General features: G+C 45.6%; 1 protein-coding gene across 4 annotated transcripts in view; it reads right to left on the reverse strand.

Moving 5' to 3' along the window:
• cdc42se2 (CDC42 small effector 2) overlaps positions 1–18,114 on the reverse strand; it is a 189,031-nt gene that overhangs the window by 14,166 nt on the left and 156,751 nt on the right. The window lies entirely within an intron of this gene.

Genomic DNA, 18,114 nt, shown 5'->3' on the forward strand with positions numbered 1-18,114 from the left:
AAACTAAAATGCGGCCAAACCGAAATGTCCTCCTGCATTTCAGCATGTTCTTTGAAGGCTTCTGTTTTAATCAGAACAGTATGCTTTCCTTGGCTTTGTCCAGCAGGGATCCAGCACACATGCTGCAAATTTATGAATGATTTTCATCAGGACTGGATCATTGGGACCATTTCATCAACATTGTCTTGTAGCCAAGAGCCCCGATTTTAACTTGGAATACAGCTATGATAAGATTCTGATTGTCTACTCTATTAAAGGTTCTCATAATTTTATATACCTTCACTTTTTTGCCATCTCCTTTAATAGTCCCCCTCTCACCTTAAACCTATGCTCTGTATTTCTAGTTCTAGTATCTAGTTCCCAGGTTTAAATGCATGTCTTAAAATGATGAGTGAAATGCTCGGCTGTGCACATGATAGCCACGACTTTAAGCACCTGTCCCGGTTGAGGAGGGCAAGTCCTCAGACAAAAGCCAGGCACAAAATGCTGGAGTCTGTTCGTATTGGTGGAAATGTGTCAGCCTCGATAACAATCAGCATGGGAGCACCTCAAGGCTGCGTGCTCAGCCCCCTGCTGTACTCACTCTATACTCATGACTGCGTAGCCGGTCATAGTGCGAACTCCATCATCAAGTTCGCTGATGACACCACTGTTGTGGGACGTATCATTGATGGGGATGAGTCAGAGTATAGAAGAGAGATGGAGCGACTGTCCATATGGTGTCAGCACAATAACCTGGCTCTCAACACCAGCAAAACCAAGGAACTGATCGTGGACATTGGAAGGGGTAGGATGGGGACCCACAGACCCGTTTATATCAACGGGTCGATGGTTGAAAGGGTCAAGAGCCTCAAATTCCTGGGCATGCACATCTCTGAAGATCTTTCCTGGTCCGAGAACACTGATGCAATAATTAAGAAAGCACATCAGCGCCTCTACTTCCTGAGAAGATTACGGAGAGTCAGTTTGTCAAGGAGGACTCTCTCTAACTTCTACAGGTGCACAGTAGAGAGCATGCTGACCGGTTGCATCGTGGCTTGGTTCGGCAACTTGAGCGCCCTGGTGCGGAAAAGACTACGAAGAGTATGGTAAGAAATGGTATATGGACACACTGATCTGCTCTGTAGTCATGCCTACTATGTTCTGTTGTGCTGAAGCAAAGCAAGAATTTCATTGTCCTATCACGGACACATGACAATAAATTCTCTTGAATCTTGAATCTTGAGTAACTCAGCGGTTATTTTAATTTATTTTTTGGTAAACCAGCTTCTTTAAATCTACATTAATTCCATTTTAGCGGGTCAGGCAGAATCTGGAAAAAAAGGATGGTTGACATTTCGGGTCGGGATCCTTCTTCAGTGGCTGAAGAAGAGTTCTGACCCAAAACGTCACCCATCTTATTTCTCCAGAGATCCTGCACGATCCTCTAAGTTACTCCGGCACTTTGTGTCGACCCTAGGTGACTAAACTACGTTAAACTACACTATATACATCACTACACCATGTTAATATTGGCCCAAAGGCTGGCCAATATATTTGGTTATTTTAATTCATTTTTGGTAAACCAGCATCCACAGTTCCTTGTGCCTATGCTAATTCCATTTGTATTAATTCCACATTCTCATCAATTGCCCCCAGATTCTACCGCTCACCTGCACACAAAGGCCAAATTATAGTAGCCAATAAACTTAATATGTGAAGGTGGGATTTAAAATTCAAAAATAGCATGGCATTACTTTATTTACTCAGTATACTCAACAATTTATTCACAGGTCAGCTTTGGACAGCAATGTGAGCCACGACCCAGACAGCCCGGCCTAACCCATGTATCATTCGGATTGAGGCAATTCTTGTAATAAAATGGCAAAAGTGACACTGGTGTCGATAATCGGCTGATTCCAACATCTTCATAAGTTCCTAGGTGATAGAAGCAGAATTAGGCCATTCGGCCCATCGAGTCTACTCCACCATTTAATCATGGCTGATCTATCTCTCCCTCCTAACCGCATTCTCCTGCCTTCTCCCCATAACCCCTGATATCCGTACTAATCAAGAATCTATCAATCTCTGCTATCAAAATATTAATTGACTTGGCCTCCGCAGCCTTCTGTGGCATTGAATTCCACAGATACATCACCCTCTGACTAAAGAAATTCTTCCTCATCTTCTTCCTAAAGGTACATCATTTAATTCTGCGGCTATGACTTCTGGTCCTCGGGTCTCCCACTATTGGAAACATCTTCTCCCCATCTACTCCATCAAGGCTTTTCGCTATTCAGTAAGTTTCAATGAGGGGTCCCATCATCCTTCTAAACTCCAGCGAGTACAGGCCTGTCAAACACTCTGATGTCAAACAAACATCACCAGGGAACAGCAGGCCCACGGGTAAGCCAATATATTTTGTTATTTTAATTAACTTTACAGGATCATTTGTGCGCCAAGTGCAGTAGGAATCTGAGCAGCCCAGGGAGAAGTCTGAGAAAGCAGCTGAGCAGAAACATCTTAATGACATGCCCCGTCAGCAAATATAGGAGTTCTGGGTCAACACTTTCACCAATGTCTTGCAGAGCTATTTCAACTGAGATTTTATCAGCTAGATTGTGAAACATTCAGTAATCTGACCATAAACTTTGCACACTCATTTTACCAACCACTACATGGGATATTTAAAGTGAGATTATGCAGTATCCTACTGACATAGATGTCAGTGCACTGCAATAGATACTGGGTGACCACACTGTCTCAAAAGAAGGAGCATGTCACCAACGTGGCACGGCAGATACAAAACAGGTGTTTAAAGGTAATGCCTGGGTTTTCCAGGTCAAAGGCATGTAAAGAGATATAACATACATGTCATATATAAATCCATTTGAGGACAGTAACTCATATTCCGCTTGAGTAGTTTACAAACCAATGGTATAAACATTAAATTCTCCAATTTTAGATAACCACAAACAAAAGGTTCGTATCCCCCACCACCTACCCGCTCTCCCCTCCCACTCTTCTATCCCCCACCTGCACTTGCGCATATTTCTCCCCTCCCTCTCCCCCTCCACGTACGTTCCTTCCTCTGGCTTCACAATTTGCAACTCTTCAATCCTTCTGTCTCATACCTTCTACCTTAATCTCTGGCCTTTGTCCAACCATCTGCCGATCAAAACCAACCTGTGTTCACCTATTACCTGTCACACTTTGCCCTGCCCCTGCTCTCTTCCAGCTTTCTCTCCCCCCCCCCGACCCAAACACGGCAATCGGTTTGAAGAAGAGAGCCGATCCACATTGTCACCTATCCATGTTTTCCAGAGCTGCTGAAGATAGACACAAAATTGGTCACATGATACTGCATTTGGAATGTGTGAGAGCATTAAAACCACAGTTACTGTCTACAGAAAAAGAGACAAAGTGCTGGAGTAACTCAGCTGGTCAGGCAGCATCTCTGGAGAAATATGTAGGAGGCAACTACAGATGCTCGGTTAAACCAACGATAAACCAGGGTTCTCACTTAACTTTTTTTCTCTGTTTCCAGCCGGTCAACCTAGGCAGCTTTTTAGGTTGCCAAATGACAGTTTAGGTGGTCATTTAAGACGACTTGCATGACGCGTGCGATAATGTGCTCGGACGAAATGCGTAGTTACCAGTCGGAATTATGGTCAATGAAGCATTCACATATTATTTCTGCTTCAAATAAAGTTACAAACTAAACATATTCACCAATCAAGACATGTTATATACCACAATGACATAGAAACATAGAAACATAGAAATTAGGTGCAGGAGTAGGCCATTCGGCCCTTCGAGCCTGCACCGCCATTCAATATGATCATGGCTGATCATCCAACTCAGTATCCCGTACCTGCCTTCTCTCCATACCCTCTGATCCCCTTAGCCACAAGGGCCACATCTAACTCCCTCTTAAATATAGCCAATGAACTGGCCTCGACTACCCTCTGTGGCAGCGAGTTCCAGAGATTCACCACTCTCTGTGTGAAAAAAGTTCTTCTCATCTCGGTTTTAAAGGATTTCCCCCTTATCCTTAAGCTGTGACCCCTTGTCCTGGACTTCCCCAACATCGGGAGCAATCTTCCTGCATCTAGCCTGTCCAACCCCTTAAGAATTTTGTAAGTTTCTATAAGATCCCCTCTCAATCTCCTAAATTCTAGAGAGTATAAACCAAGTCTATCCAGTCTTTCTTCATAAGACAGTCCTGACATCCCAGGAATCAGTCTGGTGAACCTTCTCTGCACTCCCTCTATGGCAATAATGTCCTTCCTCAGATTTGGAGACCAAAACTGTACGCAATACTCCAGGTGTGGTCTCACCAAGACCCTGTACAACTGCAGTAGAACCTCCCTGCTCCTATACTCAAATCCTTTTGCTATGAAAGCTAACATACCATTTGCTTTCTTCACTGCCTGCTGCACCTGCATGCCCACTTTCAATGACTGGTGTACCATGACACCCAGGTCTCGCTGCATCTCCCCTTTTCCTAGTCGGCCATCATTTAGATAATAGTCTGCTTTCCTGTTTTTGCCACCAAAATGGATAACCTCACATTTATCCACATTATACTGCATCTGCCAAACATTTGCCCACTCACCCAGCCTATCCAAGTCACCTTGCAGTCTCCTAGCATCCTCCTCACAGCTAACACTGCCCCCTCCAGCTTAGTGTCATCCGCAAACTTGGAGATATTGCCTTCAATTCCCTCATCCAGATCATTAATATATATTGTAAATAGCTGGGGTCCCAGCACTGAGCCTTGCGGTACCCCACTAGTCACTGCCTGCCATTGTGAAAAGGACCCGTTTACTCCTACTCTTTGCTTCCTGTTTGCCAGCCAGTTCTCTATCCACATCAATACTGAACCCCCAATGCCGTGTGCTTTAAGTTTGTAAACTAATCTCTTATGTGGGACCTTGTCGAAAGCCTTCTGGAAGTCCAGATACACCACATCCACTGGTTCTCCCCTATCCACGCTACTAGTTACATCCTCGAAAAATTCTATAAGATTCGTCAGACATGATTTACCTTTTGTAAATCCATGCTGACTTTGTCCAATGATTTCACCACTTTCCAAATGTGCTGCTATCCCATCTTTAATAACTGACTCTAGCAGTTTCCCCACTACCGATGTTAGACTAACTGGTCTGTAATTCCCCGTTTTCTCTCTCCCTCCCTTCTTAAAAAGTGGGGTTACGTTTGCTACCCGCCAATCCTCAGGAACTACTCCAGAATCTAAAGAGTTTTGAAAGATTATTACTAATGCATCCACTATTTCTGGAGCTACTTCCTTAAGTACTCTGGGATGCAGCCTATCTGGCCCTGGGGATTTATCGGCCTTTAATCCATTCAATTTACCCAACACCACTTCCCGGCTAACCTGGATTTCACTCAATTCCTCCAACTCCTTTGACCCGCGGTCCCCTGCTATTTCCGGCAGATTATTTATGTCTTCCTTAGTGAAGACGGAACCAAAGTAGTTATTCAATTGGTCCGCCATATCCTTGTTCCCCATGATCAACTCACCTGTTTCTGACTGCAAGGGACCTACATTTGTTTTAACTAATCTCTTTCTTTTCACATATCTATAAAAACTTTTGCAGTCAGTTTTTATGTTCCCTGCCAGTTTTCTTTCATAATCTATTTTTCCTTTCCTAATTAAGCCCTTTGTCCTCCTCTGCTGGTCTCTGAATTTCTCCCAGTCCTCCGGTATGCTGCTTTTTCTGGCTAATTTGTACGCATCATCCTTCGCTTTGATACTATCCCTGATTTCCCTTGTTATCCACGGATGCACTACCTTCCCTGATTTATTCTTTTGCCAAACTGGGATGAACAATTTTTGTAGTTCATCCATGCAGTCTTTAAATGTCTTCCATTGCATATCCACCGTCAACCCTTTTAGAATTAATTGCCAGTCAATCTTGGCCAATTCACGTCTCATACCCTCAAAGTTACCTTTCTTTAAGTTCAGAACCATTGTTTCTGAATTAACAATGTCACTCTCCATCCTAATGAAGAACTCAACCATATTATGGTCACTCTTGCCCAAGGGGGCACGTACAACAAGACTGCTAACTAACCCTTCCTCATTACTCAATACCCAGTCTAAAATAGCCTGCTCTCTCGTTGGTTCCTCTACATGTTGATTTAGATAACTATCCCGCATACATTCCAAAAAATCCTCTTCCTCAGCACCCCTGCCAATTTGATTCACCCAATCTATATGTAGATTGAAGTCACCCATTATAACGGTTTTGCCTTTGTCGCACGCATTTCTAATTTCCTGTTTGATACCATCTCCAACTTCACTACTACTGTTAGGTGGCCTGTACACAACACCCACCAGCGTTTTCTGCCCCTTAGTGTTTCGCAGCTCTACCCATACCGATTCCACATCCTGCAAACTAATGTCCTTCCTTTCCATTGCGTTAATCTCCTCTCTAATCAGCAACGCTACCCCACCTCCTTTTCCTTTCTCTCTATCCCTCCTGAATATTGAATATCCCTGGATGTTCAGCTCCCAGCCTTGGTCACCCTGGAGCCATGTCTCCGTGATCCCAACTATATCATAGTCATTAATAGCTATCTGCACATTCAACTCATCCACCTTATTACGAATGCTCCTTGCATTGAGACACAAAGCCTTCAGGCTTGTTTTTACAACACCCTTACCCCTTATACAATTTTGTTGAAAAGTGGCCCTTTTTGATTTTTGCCCTGGATTTTCCGGCCTGCCACTTTTACTTTTCACCTTGCTACCTATTGCTTCTACCCTCATTTTACACCCCTCTGTCTCTACGCTCACACATTTAAGAAACCCTTTCCCTTTAACTCCATCCTCCACTAGCCCATTCGACACCCCTCCCCCCTTATTCAGTTTAAAACCACCCATGTAGCAGTGGCAAACCTGCCTGCCAGAATGCTGGTCCCACACCTGTTAAGATGCAATCCGTCCCTTTTGTACAGTTCCCCCTTACCCCAAAACAGATCCCAGTGATCTAAGAATCTAAATCCCTGCCTCGTGCACCAGTTCCTCAGCCACACGTTCAGGTCCCGTATCTCCCTGTTCCTGCTCTCGCCAGCACGAGTAACTGGACGCAAACCGGAGATAACAACCCTGGAGGTCCTGCTTTTCAGCATTTTTCCGAGCTCTCTAAAGTAACGCTGCAGAATATTCATCCCCTTCTTCCCGACATCGTTTGTGCCGACATGCACTACCACTTCCGGATGTTCACCTTCGCCCTTGAGGATTTTCTGCACTCTGTCCGTGACATCCTGGATCCTGGCACCAGGAAGGCAGCACACCATCCTCGCATCCCGTCTGTTGCTGCAGAAACCCCTGTCCGTACCTCTCACAATGGAGTCTCCCACTACAATGGCGTTTTTGGTTTTGGCTCAACAGCCCTATTCGCATCGCAAGCCAGTCCGCCGCCCAGTGTAAACACCTCTTCTGTCCCGACAGCTTCTAAGTGGGTGAACCTGTTCACAAGAGGTACAACACCCGGGGACGTTGGCATTCCATGCTTCCCTCCCGTTCTCACTGTCTCCCACCTTCTCTCTTCCAGTACCTTAGGTGTAACAATCGTACTGTAGGACTTGTCGAGGAACGACTCGTTTCTCGGACGAACCGGAGGTCATCCACTTGCTTCTCCAGTTCCCCAACACGGCCCTTCAGGAGCTCTACCTGGATGCACTTCTCGCATTTGTAGCAGCCAGAGGCACCAGCGGTGTCCTTGACCTCCCACATACTGCAAGCATCACACTGAATCAGCTTGCCTGACATCTCCTTCTTTCGTCTCCTCGCCGAAGACTCTCGAGCCAAAGACTCACACTTTTCTCACAGGGCACTTCCCTCACAAGGCCGCTCACTCACTGCCGCTCGCCAAGAGCAGTCTTGCTTAAATTGCCTGATTTACCAATTTACAAACCAAATTCCTCAGTTTTCAACTGTTTTCCCAGCACTGAAACTGTTTTCACTTCTCTCCTCCCACTTGGGCTAGAGCCAATCAGTCGTATCTCTTGCTAAACTCCTGCTGCTGTTGTTGCTCCCAAAACTACAGCAGTTCTGAGTCAAGTCTCAGCAGCAACATTATAATACAGTATCTCAACTCTTTTTACAAGTTGCAATGAATGCAATTTCTACTATTTCTTTCCACTTCCAAACAAAAATGTGGTTAGATTATTCAGCGTATGATCAAGCGCAGGCTTGGCGATCGCTTCGCACAACACCTCCACTCAGTTGGCAATAACCAACCTGATCTCCCGGTGGCTCAGCACTTGAACTCCCCTTCCCATTCCGAATCCGACCTTCCTGTCCTGGGCCTCCTCCATGGCCAGAGTGAGGCTCACCGCAAATTGGAGGAACAGCACCTCATATTTCGCTTGGGTAGTTTACAACCAGCGGTATGAACATTGGCTTCTCCAATTTCAGGTAGTCCTTGCTTTCTCCCTCCTTCCCCTCCCATTCCCAGCTCTCCCACAACCTACTGTCTCCGCCTCTTTCTTTTTTTTCCAGCCCCCCAACCCTCCCGACATCAGTCTGAAGAAGGGTCTCGGCCCAAAATGTCGCCCATTCCTTCGCTCCATAGATGCTGTCTCACCCGCTGATTTTCTCCAGCTTTTTTGTCTACCAAAGGGATCCCACCAGTAGCCACATTTTCTCATCGCCTCCCCTGTCGGCTTTCCGCAGAGACCGCTCCCTCCGTAACTCCTGGTCAATTCGTCCATTCCCACCCAAACCACCCCCTCTCCTGGCACTTTCCCTTGCAACCGCAGGAAATGCTATACTTGTCGCTTTACCTCCCCCCTTGACTCCATTCAAGGACCAAGCAGTCTTTCCAGGTGCGGCAGAGGTTCACCTGCACCTCCTCCAACCTCATCTATTGCATCCGCTGCTCTAGGTGTCAGCTGCTCTACATCGGTGAGACCAAGCGTAAGCTTGGCGATCACTTTGCCCAACACCTCCGCTCGGTTCGCAATAACCAACCTGATCTCTCGGTGGCTCAGCACTTCAACTCCCCCTCCCACCGAGTACAGGTGCTCGGTGGTCGGCACGGACCCGGTGGGCCGAAGGGCCTGTTTCCATGCTGTATCTTTAAATTAAACTTAAAACACTAAAACCAGGGAAAATCTAAAGAAAGGTCTCTATCCGAAACGTCACCCAATTTCTTCTATTCTGGCTGCTCCATGGAGCTCCCCCGCACAATTAAAGCATGGAATTGTCTTCACCCTACCATAGTTACCAAACCAGACGCAACTAAATTTAAGGTAGCTCTTTTTTCCCCCTAGAACCCTTTTTTGCTTAAGTCCAAGTCCACGGTATCATGTGTCTAATTGGTCTGAAGACTTTAGCAGGGCTGCCAACATTGGGTGAGAGTTGGAAGTTGAGAAATTGCGAGAGACCAAGCCCGAGGGTGTTCCCCTTCCCATTGGTACGGAGCTTTTGTGTTTTTCAGCTTGAAATTGTGCAATCTGGTGCACACTGTAGTGAGTTTTTTAACTTACACTTGAATGCAATATTTATGCTTTCAATTGGATTAGCTATGAATAAGGTTACGCTAAATTACATTCCTAATTACATTCCACAGTAGAGCCAGGCTCTGATCAACAGGTGCAGCACATGAATGATCTTAGTGTATGGTGTATGTATGGAAATCAGATTATAATCAAGCACTTGGCCCATGTTGACAAACCTGGGTCTCACTGCACACCTGGTACTACTCCTGACCCTGACTCCAGTTGCATACCTTCTCCCATTCCTGACCCTGAGTCCAGCCTTACACCTGGCCCCCTATTCTACCCTGATCATAGCCGCTTACCTGTTTATGTTCCCAGTGCTGAACACTCCCATTGTCCCAGCTTTGACTGCACACCTAGCACTATTCCAGACCTTGACTCTGGATGCACACTTGGCCTTGCTCCTAGCCCCTCTGCACTGACAATATATCTGGCCCACACATAAAGCCCCTTATCTGATCCCCTGGACTTAACCTACTACTTTCAAGTCCACAGGTGCTTATCTAATGCGGTAATCATTTATGGGGCACGTCACAGACCAAATTTTGTATATCAAAATTTGCTACGTCCATTGGCTTTCTTGGTGTCTAACATGCTAGTTATTTTGTCAAAGAAGTCATCAATTGGTTGAACACAATTTCTCATCCTCAGCTGTATAAGTATTCTGTTACCATTTCCTTCATTTTCCTAACAACTCATTTTCACCCCCAATATTTTCAGTATTGTGCTGTCTTCCTCACTTTTCCGAAATGCAAAGTCCAATAACTATATATTTAAGCAATAATATTCTATTTAATGTGATCTTGAGAGTATATAATATTTTCTGTGGCATTCGTAACACAACAATGATAAAAAGATCTTTGTTTTGATTGCACCTACCAACATGCATACATTATTACATTACAGTTAATGTGTACCGAGGGCAAATTTTTGTTCCAATGCTCCCCATTCCCAATTACTTTTACATTGGTGATTGAAATCCAAGTGAAGTTTAGATGGCATCAGCAAAATAAAACCTCCGGAATGGATGATATTCATTATGTGGTTGGTTGGAGTCAGTATCAGCACAAGTTACTTTATTAAACTTTGAATCTTCAGATGACCTGGTTCAAGCTAAAGGCAAATAATAACCTCCTCTATCGGCATCTATGGAGCGAAAGAATAGGTGACATTTCGGGTTATTTCTTATCTTGTTGTAGAGGTGCACAAGTTTTGATTCCACTGGGATGACCAAGTACATACGGGACAGGACAGCCTCCTGCCCCATTTGCAACAGCCTCGCACCACACCAACAGAGACAGCCTTTACTGCAACAACCTTCACCAGCACTGCCGTGGACGTCGCTGGCGGCAGACATTTTCGAATGGCACGGTAAACGCTATCTTGTCCTGGTTGACTCCAACTCTAACTGGTTCAAACTCGACTTACTGACCTCTATCACATCAGAAATGGTCATTCAAAAGCTAAAGAACCTGTTCTACTGGCCTGGCTGAAGAACCACGATCTTACCTTGTGGACTATGATGGCACCCTATACCGTTGGAGCCGCCAACACTTGCTTGCTGTGAAGGAGCCACGTCCCCCACCAACTGGTCCTTGCGCTCCACCACTACAGTTCCAGCCGTCTGCTGCTGCGTCCACCAGTTCCAGCGTGTCCCGTACCCCGCCACCACCGGCGGCCATGACTAACCACAAAAATACCTCTCCTGCATGCTCCCCCTGTCGGTCACCACGGGTTCCCCTGCTGCTTTCTCTCTTCCGGGTTCACCACCTCCCTTTAATCTTTCTGGCGAAGGGGGAGAGGGCTTGGTCTGTACGCGTTCGGGCCGTATTAGTAGACTGCCTGATAGATATGGCGAGTATGTTTAAATCCTTACGACATGTAAGCTTACCATATTCACTCTTTACGGGGAAGGATGTAGATTGGTTTATGCATGTGAACCAATCATGGTAGAATAGCATCACCAACCCCACCCTACTGTACGATATATACTAACACCCACTTCCTACACTGCTCAGTCTTGGAAGCTGTCACGATGTACTAACCACTAACAACCTGCTGTACTGTTATAATATGAATACTGATTAAATATGATCTTGAACTTCAGATTGTATTCTTTGGCTATTTACAATGATTACAGTCGAGCCTTCCACAGTGTACAGATACAGTGTTTAAGAAAGAACTGCAGATGCTGGAAAAATCGAAGGTAGACAAAAATGCTGGAGAAACTCAGCAGGTGAGGCAGCATCTATGGAGCAAAGAAATAGGTGACGTTTCGGGTCGAGACCTTTCTTCAGACTGGTGTGGAGGTGGGGGGGGGGGGGGGGGGGAAGAAGAAAGGAAGAGGTGGAGACAGAAGGCTGTGGGAGAGCTGGGAAGGGAAGCGGAAGGAGGGAGAAAGCAAGGACTATCTGAAATTGGAGAAGTCAATGTTCATACCGCTGGGGTGTAAACTGCCCAAGCAAAATATGAGGTGCTGCTCCTCCAATTTGCGGTGGGCCTCACTCTGGCCATGCAGGAGGCCGAGGACAGAAAGGTCGGATTCGAAATGGGAGGGGGAGTTGAAGCCACCGGGAGATCAGGTTGGTTAGTGTGAACTGAGCGGAGGTGTTGGGCGAAACGATCGCAAAGCCTATGCTTGGTCTCACCGATGTAGAGCAGCTGACACCTAGAGCAGCGGATGCAATAGATGAGGTTGGAGGAAGTGCAGGTGAACCTCTGCCTCATCTGGAAAGACTGCTTGGGGCCTTGGATGGGGTCAAGGGGTGAGGTAAAGCGACAAGTGTAGCATTTCCTGCAGTACCAGGGGAGGGGGTGGTTTGGTTGCCTCCTGCACCCATGCAGAACTCACTGACTTCATCCATTTCACCACTAACTTCCATCCGGCACTCAAATTCACCTGGACCATTTCCGACATCTCCCTTCCGTTTCTAGACCTCACTATCTTCATCTCAGGTAACAAATTACTGACAACTACTACAAACCCACTGACTCCCATGGCTATCTGGACTACACTTCTTCCCACCCTGCTTCCTGTAAGGACTCTATCCCCTACTCCCAATTCCTCCATCTACGCCGCATCTGCACCCAGGATGAGGTGTTCCAAACCAGGGCATCGGAGATGTCCTCATTCTTTAGGGAACGGGGGTTCCCTCTTCGACTATAGATGAGGCTCTCACCAGCGTCTCCTCTATATCCCAAAACTCTGCTCTCACTCCCCATCCCCCCACTTGTAACAAGGGCAGATTCCCCCTTGTCCTCACCTTCCACACCACCAGCCATCACATACAACAGATAATCCTCCGACATTTTCGCCCCCTCTAACAGGATCCCACCACTGGCCACATCTTCCCATCTCCTCCCCTTTCGGCTTTCTGCAGAGACCGCTCCCGCCATAAGTCCCTGGTCAATTCGTCCCTTCCCACCCCCTCCCCTGGTACTTTCCCTTGCAACCGCAGGTAATGCTACACTTGTCGCTTTATCTCCCCCCTTGACTCCATCCAAGGACCCAAGCAGTCTTTCCTGGTGAGGCAGAGCTTCACCTGCAGCTCCTCCAATCTCATCTATTACATCCGCTGCTCTAGGTGTCCGCTGCTCTACATCGGTGAGACCAAGCTTAGGCTTGGCGATTGCTTCATCCAACACCTCCGCTCCGTTCGCAATAACCAACCTGATCTCTCAGTGTCTCAGCACTTCAACTCCCCCTCTCATTCCGAATCCGGCCTTTCTGTCCTGGGCCTCCTCCATGGCCAGAGTGAGTCCCACCGCAAATTGGAGGAGCAGCACCTCATATTTCGCTTGGGCAGTTTACACCCCAGCGGTATGAACATTGACTTCTCCAATTTCAGGTAGTCCTTGCTTTCTCCCTCCTTCCCCTCCCTTTCCCAGCTCTCCCACAGCCTACTGTCTCCACCTCTTCCTTTCTTCTTCCCGCCCACCCCCCCCCCGACCTCCACATCAGTCTGAAGAAGGGTCTCGACCCAAAACGTCACCTATTCCTTCGCCCCATAGATGCTGAATTTCTCCAGAGGAAAACATTTTTCACACAGAGCGTGGTGAATCTCTGGAATTCTCTGCCACAGAAGGTAGTTGAGGCCAGTTCATTGGCTATATTTAAGAGGGAGTTAGATGTGGCCCTTGTGGCTAAAGGGATCAGGGGGTATGGAGAGAAGGCAGGTACGGGATACTGAGTTGGATGATCAGCCATGATCATATTGAATGGCGGTGCAGGCTCGAAGGGCCGATTGGCCGACTCCTGCACCTATTTTCTATGTTTCTATGTTTCTATGTTAAGGGTCTTTTTCTCCTATTTCTACTTTCTATTTTTTCTTTTCTTATATACACACTTCACGTTTTTCTATTTTCTACTATCTATTTTTCCTCTTTTTCTTCTCTCTATTTTTTTTGTTTTTTTTACTTCCTTTTCAAAAACATAAAACTAGAGGTTGTACATAGAATGTATTACGTTATGACGTAGTTGGCACCTAAAATTAGGCACCACTGTATTGTTTTGTACTGTATTAACTTCCTAATAAAATAAACAAACAAAAAAAAACAACAAAAAAAACAATCCTCTCTAACTTTACTGGAATATAAATGACGTGCTCAGACCACACTGTAACATCAATCCATTGCTCTGTATCCTCTGCTGAGCATTGAGCTTGTGTGCGGCCAAAATTGCTCCAAGCTGCAATTGGTCTAGGTGTGGGCATCTGGTAAGAATTGAGCCCAATCACTTTGGCAGGGACTAGCAGACTGAATATTGCCCCTAAAGCTGTTTTAAGGTTTAGGTCTTCCCCATGTTTACTGACCGTCAAAGCCTTCAGAGAATTATTTTTTTTAAATATTGAAAATAGTTAAAACACCCCAATTTAAACAATTAAAAACATTTTTTTAAACAAAAATATTTCATTTACGCACCTTTCTGCAAATGTGTTTATTCCCATTCATTGACCGAGCAGCTAGTTTAACTGACCTCAAGGCTTTTTAAGGCTTAACCTCAAGGCTATAGGTAGTAGTGCAAGGGGCCAGAGGTTTGTGGCCAGTGGTGTTCCACAGAGATCAGTACTGGGACCTCTGTCGTTCGTGATTTGTATACAAATGATTTGGAGGACAATGCAGATGGATTGGTGAGCAAGTTTGTAGATAACGCAAACATTAGTAGAGTTGCCGTCAGTGAAAAAGGCTATCAAAGATGCAAATCAGTTACAGATATGGGTGGAGAAATGGCAGAAGGGAATTTAATCCAGACAAGTGTGAGGTGTTGCAAGTGGGAGTCAAATGTCAGAGCAAAGCATGTAGTTACTAGAAGGATCCTTACCAGCGTAAATGTACAGAGGGATCTTGGAGTCCAAGTCCTTGGTTCCCTGAAACTAGCAACACAATAGATAACATGGAAAATATGGCCTATAGTATGCTTGCCTTCAGGGGCATTGAGTGCAAGAGTCAGGAAGTCACTTTGTAGCTTTATAGCACTTTAGTCAGATCTGGTCCCTCCATTATTGGAAGGGTTTGGAAGTTTTGCCTGGAATAGAAGTGTTAGAGGTTGGACATACTTCTAAACCTCGTCTGAGGCCAAGACAAAGGCTTTCAGACGGGTACATGAGTGTGCAGGGAATGGAGGGATATGAATCACAAAAAGATAGCAGTGGTGTGTTTGATTAGGCATCATGCTCGGTCGGCATTGACACCGTGGGCTGAGGGCCTGATCCTGTGTTGTACTGTTCTATGTTTTGTGATCTAGTCTGGCTCTAGATCTAATCTGCAGAAGCACGAGAGCAGCATTCCCAGACTCACTGCTGGGTAGTCAGTGGAAGCTTGAGCGACACACTCAACTGTTCACCAGTGGAAGAGAGTTACCCCAAGCCCTGAGCAGAAGTTCAGGACACCCATCTTTTGCTCAGGAATTTCCACATGGTGATGCAGGTAAAATTCAGCCCCCTGGAGTGAAACTGCAGGCTTTTAAGTGGACGATTTGGGCTTGTAATTCATAGAAACATAGAAACATAGAAATTAGGTGCAGGAGTAGGCCATTCGGCCCTTCGAGCCTGCACCGCCATTCAATATGATCATGGCTGATCATCCAACTCAGTATCCCGTACCTGCCTTCTCTCCATACCCTCTGATCCCCTTAGCCACAAGGGCCACATCTAACTCCCTCTTAAATATAGCCAATGAACTGGCCTCGACTACCCTCTGTGGCAGGGAGTTCCAGAGATTCACCACTCTCTGTGTGAAAAAAGTTCTTCTCATCTCGGTTTTAAAGGATTTCCCCCTTATCCTTAAGCTGTGACCCCTTGTCCTGGACTTCCCCAACATCGGGAGCAATCTTCCTGCATCTAGCCTGTCCAACCCCTTAAGAATTTTGTAAGTTTCTATAAGATCCCCTCTCAATCTCCTAAATTCTAGAGAGTATAAACCAAGTCTATCCAGTCTTTCTTCATAAGACAGTCCTGACATCCCAGGAATCAGTCTGGTGAACCTTCTCTGCACTCCCTCTATGGCAATAATGTCCTTCCTCAGATTTGGAGACCAAAACTGTACGCAATACTCCAGGTGTGGTCTCACCAAGACCCTGTACAACTGCAGTAGAACCTCCCTGCTCCTGTACTCAAATCCTTTTGCTATGAAAGCTAACATACCATTCGCTTTCTTCACTGCCTGCTGCACCTGCATGCCCACTTTCAATGACTGGTGTACCATGACACCCAGGTCTCGCTGCATCTCCCCTTTTCCTAGTCGGCCACCATTTAGATAATAGTCTGCTTTCCTGTTTTTGCCACCAAAATGGATAATCTCACATTTATCCACATTATACTGCATCTGCCAAACATTTGCCCACTCACCCAGCCATTCCAAGTCACCTTGCAATCTCCTAGCATCCTCCTCACAGCTAACACTGCCCCCCAGCTTAGTGTCATCCGCAAACTTGGAGATATTGCCTTCAATTCCCTCATCCAGATCATTAATATATATTGTAAATAGCTGGGGTCCCAGCACTGAGCCTTGCGGTACCCCACTAGTCACTGCCTGCCATTGTGAAAAGGACCCGTTTACTCCTACTCTTTGCTTCCTGTTTGCCAGCCAGTTCTCTATCCACATCAATACTGAACCCCCAATGCCGTGTGCTTTAAGTTTGTAAACTAATCTCTTATGTGGGACCTTGTCGAAAGCCTTCTGGAAGTCCAGATACACCACATCCACTGGTTCTCCCCTATCCACACTACTAGTTACATCCTCGAAAAATTCTATAAGATTCGTCAGACATGATTTACCTTTTGTAAATCCATGCTGACTTTGTCCAATGATTTCACCACTTTCCAAATGTGCTGCTATCCCATCTTTAATAACTGACTCTAGCAGTTTCCCCACTACCGATGTTAGACTAACTGGTCTGTAATTCCCCGTTTTCTCTCTCCCTCCCTTCTTAAAAAGTGGGGTTACGTTTGCTACCCGCCAATCCTTAGGAACTACTCCAGAATCTAAAGAGTTTTGAAAGATTATTACTAATGCATCCACTATTTCTGGAGCTACTTCCTTAAGTACTCTGGGATGCAGCCTATCTGGCCCTGGGGATTTATCGGCCTTTAATCCATTCAATTTACCCAACACCACTTCCCGGCTAACCTGGATTTCACTCAATTCCTCCAACTCCTTTGATCCGCGGTCCCCTGCTATTTCCGGCAGATTATTTATGTCTTCCTTAGTGAAGACGGAACCAAAGTAGTTATTCAATTGGTCCGCCATATCCTTGTTCCCCATGATCAACTCACCTGTTTCTGACTGCAAGGGACCTACATTTGTTTTAACTAATCTCTTTCTTTTCACATATCTATAAAAACATTTGCAGTCAGTTTTTATGTTCCCTGCCAGTTTTCTTTCATAATCTATTTTTCCTTTCCTAATTAAGCCCTTTGTCCTCCTCTGCTGGTCTCTGAATTTCTCCCAGTCCTCCGGTATGCTGCTTTTTCTGGCTAATTTGTACGCATCATCCTTCGCTTTGATACTATCCCTGATTTCCCTTGTTATCCACGGATGCACTACCTTCCCTGATTTATTCTTTTGCCAAACTGGGATGAACAATTTTTGTAGTTCATCCATGCAGTCTTTAAATGTCTTGCATTGCATATCCACCGTCAACCCTTTTAGAATTAATTGCCAGTCAATCTTGGACAATTCACGTCTCATACCCTCAAAGTTACCTTTCTTTAAGTTCAGAACCATTGTTTCTGAATTAACAATGTCACTCTCCATCCTAATGAAGAACTCAACCATATTATGGTCACTCTTGCCCAAGGGGGCACGTACAACAAGACTGCTAACTAACCCTTCCTCATTACTCAATACCCAGTCTAAAATAGCCTGCTCTCTCGCTGGTTCCTCTACATGTTGATTTAGATAACTATCCCGCATACATTCCAAAAAATCCTCTTCCTCAGCACCCCTGCCAATTTGATTCACCCAATCTATATGTAGATTGAAGTCACCCATTATAACGGTTTTGCCTTTGTCGCACGCATTTCTAATTTCCCGTTTGATACCATCTATCAACTTCACTACTACTGTTAGGTGGCCTGTACACAACACCCACCAGCGTTT

Source organism: Amblyraja radiata, chromosome 3, assembly GCF_010909765.2.
Source record: "Amblyraja radiata isolate CabotCenter1 chromosome 3, sAmbRad1.1.pri, whole genome shotgun sequence".
In the NCBI taxonomy this organism is placed as follows: Eukaryota; Metazoa; Chordata; class Chondrichthyes; order Rajiformes; family Rajidae; genus Amblyraja; species Amblyraja radiata.